Below are 13424 nucleotides of genomic sequence, written 5' to 3'. Positions count from 1 at the left end.
GGGATCTGCTCCTCCAGCTGGACCCCTACAAATCTATGGGGCCTGATGGGATTTGTCCAAGAATCCTCAAATTGCTAGCTGATGTCATCAAAAAACCTTTCTTGATTTTTGAGTGGTTTTGGGAATCCAGACAGGTCCCAGCTGACTGGAAGCTGGCAAATGTTGTCCCAGTTTTCAAGAAGGGAAAGAAGGAGGACCCCAGAAACTACAGGCCAGTCAGTCTCACTTCAGTGCCTGGCAAAGTCATGCAGAAGATTATTCTGGGAGGTACTGAAAAACACCTGGAGGACAATGCAGTCATTTGTCACAGCCAGCATGGATTCATGAGGGGAAAGCCCTGCTTGTAAGACCTGATTTCCTTCTACTTCAGGGTGATCCACATAGTTGATCTAGGAAAGACAATAGATATAATCTTACTGGACTTCAGTAAAGCTTTTGATACTGCCTCCCACAGTATCCTTCTGGACAAAATGTTATGTGATGGGTGAGCAACTGGCTTACAAGTTGAGCACAAAGACTTACAGTGAACAGGGTTACATCAGACTGGTGACCTGTCACTAGTGAGGTTCCACAAGGCTCCATCCTCAGCTCAGTGCTCTTCAACATCTTCATAAATGACTTGGATGCAGGACTTGAAGGGATACTAAATAAGTTTGTTGACTACACCAAATTGGGAGGAGCTGCTGACTCCCTCAAAGGCAGGGAGGCCCTGCAGAGAGACCTTGATAAATTGATGGGCGATCACTAACCCTATGAACTTGAACAAGGGAAAGTGCCGGATTCTGCACCTGGGATGGGCAACCCTGGTTGTGAGTATAGACCAGGGAACAAGAGGCTGGAGATCAGCACTGCAGAAAGGGACCTGGGGGTCCTGGTCAGGGGTACGTTCAGTATGAGTCAGCAGTGCCCTGGCAGCCAGGAGAGCCAACCATGTCCTAGGGGGCATCAGGCAAAGCATCGCCAGCTGGTCGAGGGGGGGGGATTGTCCTGCTCTATTCTGCACTGGGGCAGCCTCACCTTGACTATTGTGTGCAGTTTTGGGTGCCAAAACATAAGAAAGATATTAAGCTCTTAGAGAGCCTCCAAAGGAGAGCCACAAGGATGGTGAAGAGTTTGAGGGGGAAGCCTTATGAGGAGTGTCTGATGTCATTTGGTTTGTTCTACCTGAAGAAGGGAAGTTTGAGGAGAGACCTCATTGCAGCCTACAACATCCTCATGAGGGGAAGCTGAGGAGTAGGCAGTGATCTCTTCACTCTCACAACCAATGACAAAGGCCCAAGGAAATGGCATGAAGAAGAGTCGAAGGAGGTTTAAGTTTGGTATCAGGAAAAGGTTTTTCAGCCAGAGGATGGTTGAGCAATGGAACGGGCTCCCCAGAGAAGTCGTGACAGCACCAAGCCTGACAGAGCTCAAGAAGCACTTGGACAACGCTCTCAGGTGCATGGTGTGATTCTTGGGGTGTCCTGTGTAAGGCCAGGAGTTGGACTCGATGATCTAGATGGGTCCCTTCCAACTCAGTATATTCTATGATATGCGTGACTCATTATTTGTACCCTTGAAAATTCCATATGAAGATATAAGAAAGATTTGATGCTCAAATATAAAGCACATAAACAACATGCATCTATCCATAGTCCAGTTCATTCACACATGAGAAGCTGATAAAAATTTAGTGAGTGACAGTCCTGGTCAAAGCTCTCCAAAGTAAACTGAATACACCCACCAATGAGAGCAAGTCTCTAAACAAGTCTTCCATATGAGATACACTCTATGATACCTCCTACACACATTTTATCCAAGACAGGAGAAAATAAATACACTCTGAAGTCAAATACCCAAACTGACCCAGATACTCTCCTTTCTTTGCACATACTTAAAGAATATCAGTAATTCTGCATTGCATATCAATGTGTTTAAAAATGCTGTATAAACAGCCTTCAATAGATGATACTCTCACACTTGCAAGTATAGAATTTTCCACAGTCTACATATAAAAGAGCTGAAGCCAAAGAGCCCAGCATGCACCCCTTCCTGGAATACATTAAAATGAACTATGCAACTTCTTCACAACCCTCAGCACAGCAACAGCTACATTAGTATTTTGCACAAATTACGCCATCACTGAAGTCTCCCACTAATGTGCTCTTCCAGTGCCATCTGCTGTACAGTGAATTTAGACAGCCTAACAAGCAACACCTCTAAAAATTTTTCTGGCAGGCATTTGCCACTATAAACAGACTGAACTATGCCAATGTACTCCCAAAGCCTTGTGGCTATGTACGCAGAAACACCTGGAACACACAGACTGAAAATGAGAGATTGATCAAATCCAGAAAGAGAATGAGATCTTAACACATAGAATAACAAGGCAGAATGAGATTCTGACTTATGAACTTTCATAAGAAAGTCTGCATCTTGGAATCTTTAATATTATGCAGGTCGACAAAATACAGGCCTCTGGATAAAAACTACCAAATTACTACCCAGCAAACTCCATGCTCCCTTTCTGCATATAAAAATAATGAAAACTAAATTTGTACACCTCATTTTGAAGAAGAACAACATTTATTAATCACACACAAATGTGAAGTTATTAATTAAGATAATTAAGGCTAAGACTTTACTTTACAGGCTGCTTCTCAGAAATCTGAAGAGCAGGTCATGCAATCATATATTAATTATTATGGTGGCCAGCACTGATGTATGAAAAATTATGAAAGTTTTAAAAATATATATATATAAATCAGTTTCAGCAAATCTAATTTGAATATTCCAACACTTCAGAGTAGTTTCAGTTTGATGTTACAAAACAGTTTCAGCAGACTGTAACCACATAGCTATCTGGAAACAGTGTTCACAAAAGTACATCAACAAAGAGCTTCACTATATTTATAGGGTTTTTATTAATTTTTTATCTTTTTCACACTTTTAGGTTAGACATACTCATTTCCTGAGATAAGTACTATAAACAGTGCTGCCAAAATGCACTACTATAGAAATAAATCAGGATTAACTTTAAAGAGTTGTGACAGAAAACATCGTACTGGAAACATGCAGCAAAATACAACTCCTGGCTGAACAAAAAATTGTCCTTAAAATGTTTAATAAAAATACCATCATAAAAATTACTTGGAACTTTTAATCAATGCTACTTCAGATAACTTTCCTAAAATAAATGTTAATCTGCTTACTTATTTCCATAAAGTGAAACAGTTGAGCATTGAATTTGATTTTTTTGAATCCAGGGATGCATCATTCCTGAAAAGTCTGGTTGTCCCTTTAGAAATATATAATCTTTATTCTTACCATATCATAAAACTTACACCATTTACAACTTCAATTTACTGTATTTTAATATAATTATTAAGAAAAATAAAAATATCTTGAAAGCAAAAAGGTTTCTGCATTCCCAGGCATGACAAGCACCAGGTTCTCATTGCAATCACATAATGAAGCCTAGTCTAATTATCTGCAGAAGTATGAGGTGTCATCCTCCTGCTGCCCCCGAATTCCCACTGAAATATATTCATGCATTCTTTGGAAGAGCATGTCAAAACCAGCATTTTAACTAATACAGATTTCAAGTGATATACTTTGGAAATTCATAAGTGTCTAAATTTTCTCCAAAGTTCATATAATTATTAATATGAATTACTAAGAAGTTGTTCTCCATACCTGTTCCCAACAAATTTACTTCAATACTGAAGTCAGTATCACTAGAAGTTGTCTTCAAACCAGTACAGAAAATACCAAACCAAGATATTTCCTTCTACGTATTTTCAGTTTCAGTCTATATGAGTACAGAAACTACACATAAAATACTCATTATGTAAAGACAGATTCAATATCTATTTCAAACACCATCAGTTTCTGATAGAACATACACACTACATGGCAGCTTTTGGCTTTTTCACTACACACGCCCTTATCATACTGAAGATGGTGAGGTTTTTCCCTTCCCTGAGCTTCAAGTAAATTCCTACGTTGTATTGCTTTTTAGTAAGAAGAATCTTTAAATGAAGCAATCTAAATTCCATTACAGACTCATATACCTTGAAAACAAAAAAAGGTAGATTGTTTTAGCAGTGGCTTGCTTACTAGTGGATGAACACTGTCCTAATATGATTGCAAATTTTATAAAAGCCCCTCTGACTTGCATACCTGGTTTTCTAGTTAGTGAGAAGCTCAGATGTAAACTTCCACATAAAATTGGAACAAGGAAAAAACAGAGGAGAAGCTCATCTGACAGGACATTATACTTACATCATTATACTTATATACTTAAAGCCTCCTATTTTTAAGCTAACTAATCAATGCCCTTAACACAGAGTAGATGTTATTCACCACAGATTTAAATTTTTACCATCTAAGATTTGAACAGTTGAGAAAAGTATGGTCAGCTTCTCTAGAGGCCAATATAATTTAACAGGTTTTACACTGATTACGATTTAAAACAAACCAACCAACAGCATGTCGGAAAGTCATAGAATTTCTCCTATTTTTTTTTCCTCTTTTTACAAAGCTTAAAAAGAAAACAGTCCATGGGCACTAATGTTCTAACAACACAGTGTAGAGTAACCCTAATCATGACTAGCAATCTTTAGCAGAGAATAAGCAAAGTACACCTTTGGAAATATGTAGGAAAGGGGGGTAAAATAATAAAAACTTGACACAAAGAAATTATTCTTCACCACCATTAGTGGAATTAAACGTATGCAAAACCAGGAACGGAGCCACTGAAAAAGTCTAAACACCCTAACTGCTTGTCTCTGGCCCGCTGTTGAAAAAGGATGCCCCTTAACATCTGGATTTCCCTGATTTTTTTTTTTATTTTTTCATTTTTTTTCTTTGAACACTACTTAATCCATGGCTGCTTGCAGTAAGTCCTGCTCTTCTTTCCCATATTTGGTTGCAGGGCAGAATATTTCTATCTGATTGGTAGTTTCCCTCCAGGGAGTAACTAAGAGTGTTAAATGGCATCTCTGTTATGGCTCATATGTGTATATACAGTCTTGTAACTACAATAATTTCATCACGACAATAGCTAAAACCAGTTACTAACAGTAACAGACCTCAGCCAAGGTTACATCTCCCCTATCCAAGGATGAGTGACTGGGATGCACGTCTACTTCCGAGCTATCGCAGACATCCTAGCCTGGGGTGTGTTAAACTGAAGTCAGCACCAGTTGGTACTGGTTCAAGAATACATACAGCATCACAACCAGAGCTGCTGTTGGAGAAGGAAACTCCAGGGGAGCTGGGTGGATGACAGCCAGCAAGCACTTCAGCCATTCCTGCTAGATCTCTCACAAACTAGGAATCAACAACCAAACAGGTAACCAAGTAGATTGTACTTTTAATACACTTACTAAAAGATGGACACAAGTACCACTTTTCATCACTTTCTTTTAAGCAGACATATGATAATAAAACATACTACTAATAAATTTTTTCAAGCATGCTGAAAAAATACCAGGAAAAAGAAAGCCACAATTTGGCTCTAAGACCCCGATGAACTAACAGTGAGGAGCAAAGAAGCAAACAAAAATAACCCAGCAGGTCAATGTATGCCAAGCCACTGAAAAAGATAAAAGTGGAACATTTTTGATGAATCAGCTGAGAGAAGTCACTAAAGAAACCTGATGTGTGCATGTGTTTCATTGCAGGGAATCACATCCATTGAGTGCAAATAAACCTTCACTCACAGTGTTCACACAGTTGCGCAGAAGCAGACGAAGAAAGAGAATAATGCTCAGTCAGTCTCTGCTTTCATTTTTTACTATTTTGCAAGACTGTAGCAGCCAGCCTTGCAGCATGCTGTCTATCAGCAAAAATTTAGTTCCATAAGCAAAAATTAGAATTCCTGGGAGGTGATGCATATGAGAATTCCATTCTGAGTAAGGGTCCATCCCCCTTCTCCATCCTGATGGAAGTTGGATACACCAAAATGTTTCTTCTATGTTGTGAGGTACAGCAGTACCCTCAGCATGATAACAGGGAGATTTTATGCTTATCCAAGATATTTATGCAATCCTCTTAAACCGTAACACAGTTATGTTAGGAGTTTGAGAAGTTGTAAAACTACAATGCTCTCTCTACAAACTATCACGCATTTAGCAATACGGACCAACATCACGTTCTGTAAAAAGGAAAAAAAATTAAAACAGTTTTGCTCTAAGATTTGTATAAAGCTATTTGTAGAAACCAGTACACAGTTTACAGTAATAAACTGCCTTCGGCAAGGAACAGATTCTGTGCCTACGTATTTGAGAACAAGAAAAGCATTTGAAATTAATATAGTGAAAATGAAAGAAAGAATGGAAAAGACACTCAGTAAAAACAAAAAAAATTGCACTTCTGTGCTTCTTTCTATAAAGATGTATGCACAAATGTCTAAATCCTGGAACATGTGTTGAAAAGAACATAACCTATTTAATTGTATGGATGCAGGTACTAAAACCCAATTCTGAATGCAGCTTTGTTTGTAAATGCCGATGCATTTCAAAGCATAAGTTTAAAAATGCTGTCCATTCATTCAAAGCATACACCAGAAAGACAGAAATAACAAAGCAGACCATTTTCTCAAAGTGATTTTTGTGGTCAGCAATAATCTGACCATTTTTAATATTAGTGACTAACTAATATAACTGTGAGAAAGAGTTTTCCAGTCCTTCCCAAAAAAGGAAAGAAAACACTCGGCAGACATGCAACAGCTAAATATTACCTCTTCACATTGACTTATATTGATTTTGGTTTCACTTTCCAAGTTCAGGCTAGTATTTCTACAGCAAGCAGAGAAACACTGTCCACTGCGTGCAATTTCAAAACACGAACAAAAACCAGCTGAAAAGGGACTGCTGCCAAGAGATATTTTGATGAGGGAAAATAAAACAGGTACCATGAATGATCCTTCCTATAGTGCTATCAGAAAAGATATTTGACGTCTCAGGCCAAACTTCCGTCACTGATCAACTCCACAGTACACAGGGCATGTACCAAACAGGCAGTACAGAAATACACCGCTCAGCTAACACGTGTACATGTTGCATTATATGTTCATTTCCTGCATCCAGGGGAAAAAATGCCAGAAAAAGAAGGAAAGACACTGTGAAGGGAAAGAGGAAAATACAGAAAAAGTAACAGAAAGAGAAGCCTTGTACCATATGGTACCATTGAGGGCATGATTATTCTGTGAGGTATTGAAAAACACCTGAAGGACGATGCAGTCATAAGTCAAGCACAGCTTCATGGGGTGAAAGTCCTGCTTGTATAACCTGATTTCCATTTATGACAAGGTAACCCACCTAGCTGATCAAGGGATGCCAGCTGATGTATTTTTTTTTGGATTTCAGCAAAGCTTTTGATACTGTCTCTCACAGTATCCTTCTGGACAAAATGTCCAGCTCACAGCTGGATAAACACATCATGTGGTAGGTGAGCAATTGGCTCATGGATTGAGAACAGAACGTAAGAGTGAATGGGGTAACAACAAATCAGTGACCCGTCACTAGGGGGGTTCCACAGGGCTCCATCCTGGGCCCTGTGCTCTTGAACAGCTTCATAAATGACTTGGACACAGGACTGGAAGGGATAGTCAGCAAGTTTGCAGATGACACAAAACTGGGAAGAGCCGTTGACTCTGAGGACTGGGCAGTCACCAACCCTATGAAGGTTAACAGGGGAAAGTGCCGGATTCTGCACCTGGAATGGGGCAGCTCTGGTTGTATGTATAGACTGGGAAACAAGATGCTGGAAAGCAGTGCCACAGAAAGGGACCTGGGGGTCCTGGTCAATGGCAAGTTGAATATGAGTCAGCAGTGCCCTGGCAGCCAGGAGGGCCAACCGTGTCCTGGGGGGCATCAGGCAAAGCATCACCAGCTGGTCAAGGGAGGGGATTGTCCCTCTCTGCTCTGCACTGGGGCGGCCTCACCTTGAATATTGTGTGCAGTTTTGGGCGCTTTCAACATAAGAAGGATATAAAGCTATTTGAGAGCATTCAATGGAGGGCTATGAAGACAGTGAAGGGCCTTGAGGGGAAGCCATATGAGAAGCAGATGATGTCACTTCGCCTGTTCAGCCTGGAGAAGAGGAAACTCAGGGGAGACCTCACTGCAGTCTACAACTGCCTCGTGAGGGGGAAAAGGAGGGGCAAGCACAATCTCTTCTCTGTGGTGACCAGTGACAAGGACTCAAGGGACTGGCTTGAAGTTGTATCAGGGGAGGCCTAGGTTGGATATTAGAAAAAAGTTCTTCACCCAGAGGGTGGTTGGACAATGGAACAGGCTCCTCAGAGAAGTGGTGACAGCACCAAGCCTGACAGAGTTCAAGAAGCATTTGGAAAACTCTCTCAAGCACGTGGTGTGATTCTTGGGGTGTCCTGTGCAGGGCCAGGAATTTGGAGTTTGATGACCTTGTGGGCCCCTTCCAAATCAGAATATTCTGTGATTCTGTGATTCATATTTCTGCCGAAAATTATAGTTTTACACAGCATCACCACGTCACTATCCTACTAATTTTTAAATACTGCCAGTCTCCCTGAATTACGAGTTGTTAATTTGTTATAGTCATCATGTTTGCTTCTGCCTGTCCCAGTTACCTGACATGAAAATGAAGACAGAGGAAGTAGCTTTTGCACACTATAGCACCAAGCAAGCATGACTGATACTTATGCTTTCCTTAAGGTGCAACATGGGATACTCTCTTCTTGAGCAAAAATGAAAAAACAATGTATCAGGAGAGCTATAAAGTCACATTCACAGGGGAAAAAAAAACAACAAAACCTGACTTTTATTTTAAACACCTCACTAGCCAACTATCTAGCCAACAGGTGGCTTCATAGCCCATGTTTGTAAAACAGGTATTTTGACCAGCAAGTGGTAAACTGATCACCTTCCCACTTACATTTATGCTTATCTGACAGATGAGCAAAACCATATGTAATTGCCCTTTATTCCCATAACATCCACCTGGCATGAAAGACATAAAAAACAGAAAGGAAAAAAAATTGCACAAATTATCTCAAGGTAATACGATTATTTTCAAAATATCCAAAAAGGAAAAAAAAACCCACCCTTGTAAAGATACCCCAAAAACCTAGTAATTAAATTCTTTAAACGACAATCCAAATTTAGTTATCTAAAATATTCTAGAAACGAAAGAAATATTGTTAAAATCTAAGAGACAAATATATTCGACAGATATCTGTCTAACAAATACACGAGCTGAAACGAAAGCAGCTGAAACAAGTTTTCAAAATAGAGACTGGCTTGAAAATTCACTATATAGAAAAAGAGGATTCCATTTTTCTGCTATATCAAGCACAATCATGTACTACAACTGGAGAACCTGTGATTGAAGGAAGATGCATTTTCCTATTTTTCAGCTTTCCTAGAAGGCCTGAACAAATAGCAGTACACTGCAGTCTTACATTTCCTTGTACCTACCATTCTGCCTTGGATCTCAAGACTGACTCTGGCTGCACCTGTGGCTTCAAAGTAGCCTCCTCTGGCATAGTTTCTGACTGAGGCTGAATGACCCTTTAAATTTGTATGACCACATAGAATCTCTGATGTTTTTGCAGCTATCACCCCACCACTTTCACCATGTCATTTTCAATAAGAATAAAAGCTCTCTTTCATTAGAAGATAACACTCTATCCTCTTAATTTAAGCTAAGATGCAGCAATCCTTTATAATGCAGTTAACCCTCTACACAAATGGAAGGATTAAATGAACCTATTTATGGTCTGAAGGTCAAGAGCACAGTGTCATGATTAAAGTAAAAGAAAAGTGGAAAGCTATCTCCCGCAGCATCTGTACAGAGTTCACCCATGGCGAGAAATCTCCAAGCATGCTGAGGAGGAAAAAGCAGCTAATAAAGGGCAATCCTCAGAATCACAGAGAAGAAGGGACTGACCTCTGTTTTGGGACTTTCTTCACTAAATTATCAAAGAGAAATACAATGTATTTGCTACACGGATGCCACAAAGATCCCTCCATTCTCCTCCAGACCATACAAAAAGGTTTAATGTCAATACTTCATAATATTTGCCTTGTATCAAGCTCTTTGGTTGCCATATAACTAAAAGATTTAATGTTTCAAACCTGCAGACTTCTACCTCTATGGCTTTGCTTTTTTGTGTACATGAAATCAGTTCATACCTTTAATTTCTAGCAGTAGGAAGTTCTGACAGAATACAAACACCAACAAGCAATATTATTCAGGTGTGCACTGTAAAAGAAAAGTAACTTTGTGAAATTCTCATAGATTTCATTCATTCATTCAATTCATTTTTTTTTTACTAAAGACAGTAACATTTTTCCAAAGTGGCACAAATAACATACATATAATTTGAAAGTATATGCATCCATTCTGTATAATTCATTGAACACAGAAACAGACATTGAGTGAAATATGGAAGTTCTGGGATAAAATGACATTGACTACATTTAAATAATAATTACATTTAGTCAATCAAGGTCATTCTAATCCCTGAAATAACAACAACTAGGAAAAATAATGTAATATAGTGTCTCATATAAAGTACAGGCTACTAGTCAAGAAATCAAGTTCCCTAGTCACTCCTCAAAAGTTCAGAGTTAAACTCACATCCAGAGACTATTGTTTGTTTCAGCATTACTTCCTATAGAAACAAAGCTCAACCATGCAAGGTTCTGTCTGTATGCCCTGCAGTCTCTTTACGTTTTATCAAATAAGAAGATAGGTAGCGTCCCAACTAAGGGAGCAGAAATGGCAAAAATTCTTATATTCTTATACATAAAAAAAAAATCCAAGGACATTTCTAAATTCAGGAAAAGCTTTCTCTGGAACTCAAAAGTATTTCGAAAACAAAGGAAGAAGTGGCACAAAACAACTCAGAGAGACACTTTTTACAAAACTGTTTCATTGTAACATACAAATGTTTACCACCAATCTTCAAGATACCACACATGTCATTAGAAGCAAAAGTGGTTTGTCACTGTGACTTTTTCTTAATTTCTGCTTAGGCTTACGAGATATTTTTTATATCACTACAGTAAGAAATCACTAGCAAAAAACATAAAACCTAAAAAACATTTTCTATGTATCATGTTAATTAAAAATTAGAGAGTCTTTATTCCTGAAGTGATCAGCAAATTCTACTGACAATTTTACTTCCTGGAAAATTTAAAACATTATCACTAAAATAATCAGACAACTTCTCTCAGTAAGTAAAGTCTCTTGTGTTTCCCTTCTTGAACATACTGAGAAAAATAATTTTATAACCTTTATCTGAACCATTTATATAGGAAACATAGTAGATGATTTCATTAAGGTTCAAAGCTAAGAACACAGAAGTTGAGAAAAGCCAGAAGAGTTGCCTGACCAATTCTCTTTCTTGTCTCACATATGGAACAAAAATGTTTACATTAATTCTACTCTCCAACATCCTTTAAAATGTATGGTCCTACCACTTACTTACAGTATACCAATCAAACTCGAAATTCCAGACAGAATTATTGGCTTAATTAAGGAAATTTTTGCTGTCTCTATGTTCGACACTTAAATGTTTAATGCACAGGCACTCGATGCTCTATTCAACACTCCATGAGTCAGAACATAGAGAGCTTAATTTCCATTTTTTTAGGTGCATTAATAAGCTGAATAATATGCACCATAAGGTGAAATTAAGGTAATTTAATTCTGAAACCTAAATTCTGAATTTTCATAAAGTGGAATGATGGGCGCAGGGGGGTGACCTGTTGGGGTTTTGGGTAAATACCGACCGACTTAAATCTGAAATCTCCCCCATGTCTCTATGATGGCAACAGAACAAGCACAACTCCAGTAGCTGACTGCAGCAGCAAACTGCCACATGCTGCGAGAGTTAAAGCTTGAGGTCCCTTTCAGGGGTTTGCTGACAATGGAGAAGTCAAACACAAGACCTCGGGTTTCATCATTCTGTTGAGACATACCCAACCTTTCAGTATACCTTCTTATCACTGTCCTCTATTTAGTCATGATTCAACTTCCTGAATTTCTTTAAAACTTCACAATTTAGCAGATATTTTACAAAGTCCTTTCAGCCCAAGTGTTTTATCAAAGCAATAAGTGAATGAATAATCCATGTTACAGTACAAAGACATATCAGGTAGGAGGATGAAGAGCAGAAGCCCGACAGTGGTATATATCTAAAGAAGTTAAAAATATGCAGAAAAAAATAAAAGCAAAACACCAAAGTTATGGAGGAAGGTAAAAAAACTAATCCCCTCCTCCCCACCTAAAGAAACCCCCCAAAACAAACAAAAAACACATCGACACACACCCTTCACGGTTAGTTCTAAACTAATAATTAAAGTTTGACCTGCAAAGAAAGTAAATTCAGACTAACAAATAGGCCAAGGCCCAGACTTTAGGCGCTGTATGACACAAACTCTGAGTTGGCTAAACTAGTGTCTCTAGAAAGGCACAAAGAATTCTCACAACCCCTATCACATTTTGCTTGCAACAGAACAGATCTGAGGTTGATGGCCTGCTTTCCAAAAATACAGTTGAAAGCAAAGTACATTCTGACAAACTGCAAAGGTCAGAATTAAACTATCTTACCTACAACAGACATAAAAGATCTAACTTTTGTCCAAGTTAAGATTATTTTTTTACTACCTAAGCATAAGCAATCCCTCTAAAAATCAACAGGAGTTGCAAGTACTTTGGGTATACTAGAACAGTCAGGTTCCTTAAAACTCACAGACATGAGGACCTTAAACTGTTTTCCATCAAAAGCCTTCTCCTTTCACATACCAGGAGCAGCTTAATCGAGGAAGTACCAGAATTTCAGAGGGACTTTTTTTTTTTTTTAATTAAGAGCTTCTCAGTAGCCCTTAGTCCTATTTTTTGCATATAAAATGAGAAGTACTTAGTGTTAAAAGAACAGTATCAGTGGCTACCTCGTGGTTAACACCTTCACCTGCCTCCTCAGGCATGTTCTAAAACTGTCCATCATCACAGAGCGATGCCGCACAAAATTCAGTGGTAATCGCTTCTTTTTATGGACATCATGAGAAGTGGAAGAATGATCATAGCATCCCTCCAGTTATAAGGAGCTTGCACCAATGGAAATCAAGCTACAAATTATTTGGACAGTGGTCCTAGACACTGTGAAAGGGAGATTCTCACTTATTCTTAAGATACACTACTGTGCAGCAACAGTTTCAGACGCAGGATGAATTGCACAAGAAAGTCAGTCTCAGGTTTTCCCTTGACAAGGCAGTTGCTTCCTCCACTGAGATGAGAAAAACATACCATCTCTACCTAGCCCATCCTTATTCAACTCTGTTTATCTTCTATTGAACAGCTTTAAAAGGACTAGAAAACTTTTCACACTACAGAGCAGCCAAAAGGCTGCTGTTCAAGGTAGTCCTCATACAGAAAGGATAGAAGTGGAA

At 38.7% G+C, this 13424-nt stretch overlaps 1 protein-coding gene across 9 annotated transcripts in view; it reads right to left on the bottom strand.

The window, feature by feature from the left end:
- SOCS6 (suppressor of cytokine signaling 6) overlaps nucleotides 1-13424 on the bottom strand; it is a 31719-nt gene that overhangs the window by 9922 nt on the left and 8373 nt on the right. Inside the window, exons 1-2 of one of the 9 annotated variants that reach the window (XM_064657790.1) lie at nucleotides 5073-5202; nucleotides 351-389 (exon numbers count right to left, since the gene is read on the bottom strand). The exons of 5 other annotated variants lie outside the window; for them this stretch is intronic. The gene's annotated coding sequence lies outside the window, so the exon portion shown is untranslated. Of the gene's footprint in view, nucleotides 1-281; nucleotides 303-350; nucleotides 390-5072; nucleotides 5206-10160; nucleotides 10231-13424 lie in introns of those variants that run through there. 3 more of the 9 variants (XM_064657780.1, XM_064657767.1, XM_064657805.1) reach the window with 3 other exon arrangements.

The sequence above is a fragment of the Pseudopipra pipra genome, chromosome 1 (genome assembly GCF_036250125.1).
Source record: "Pseudopipra pipra isolate bDixPip1 chromosome 1, bDixPip1.hap1, whole genome shotgun sequence".
Taxonomy (NCBI): Eukaryota; Metazoa; Chordata; class Aves; order Passeriformes; family Pipridae; genus Pseudopipra; species Pseudopipra pipra.
This window is presented reverse-complemented; position numbering and strand designations above follow the sequence as displayed.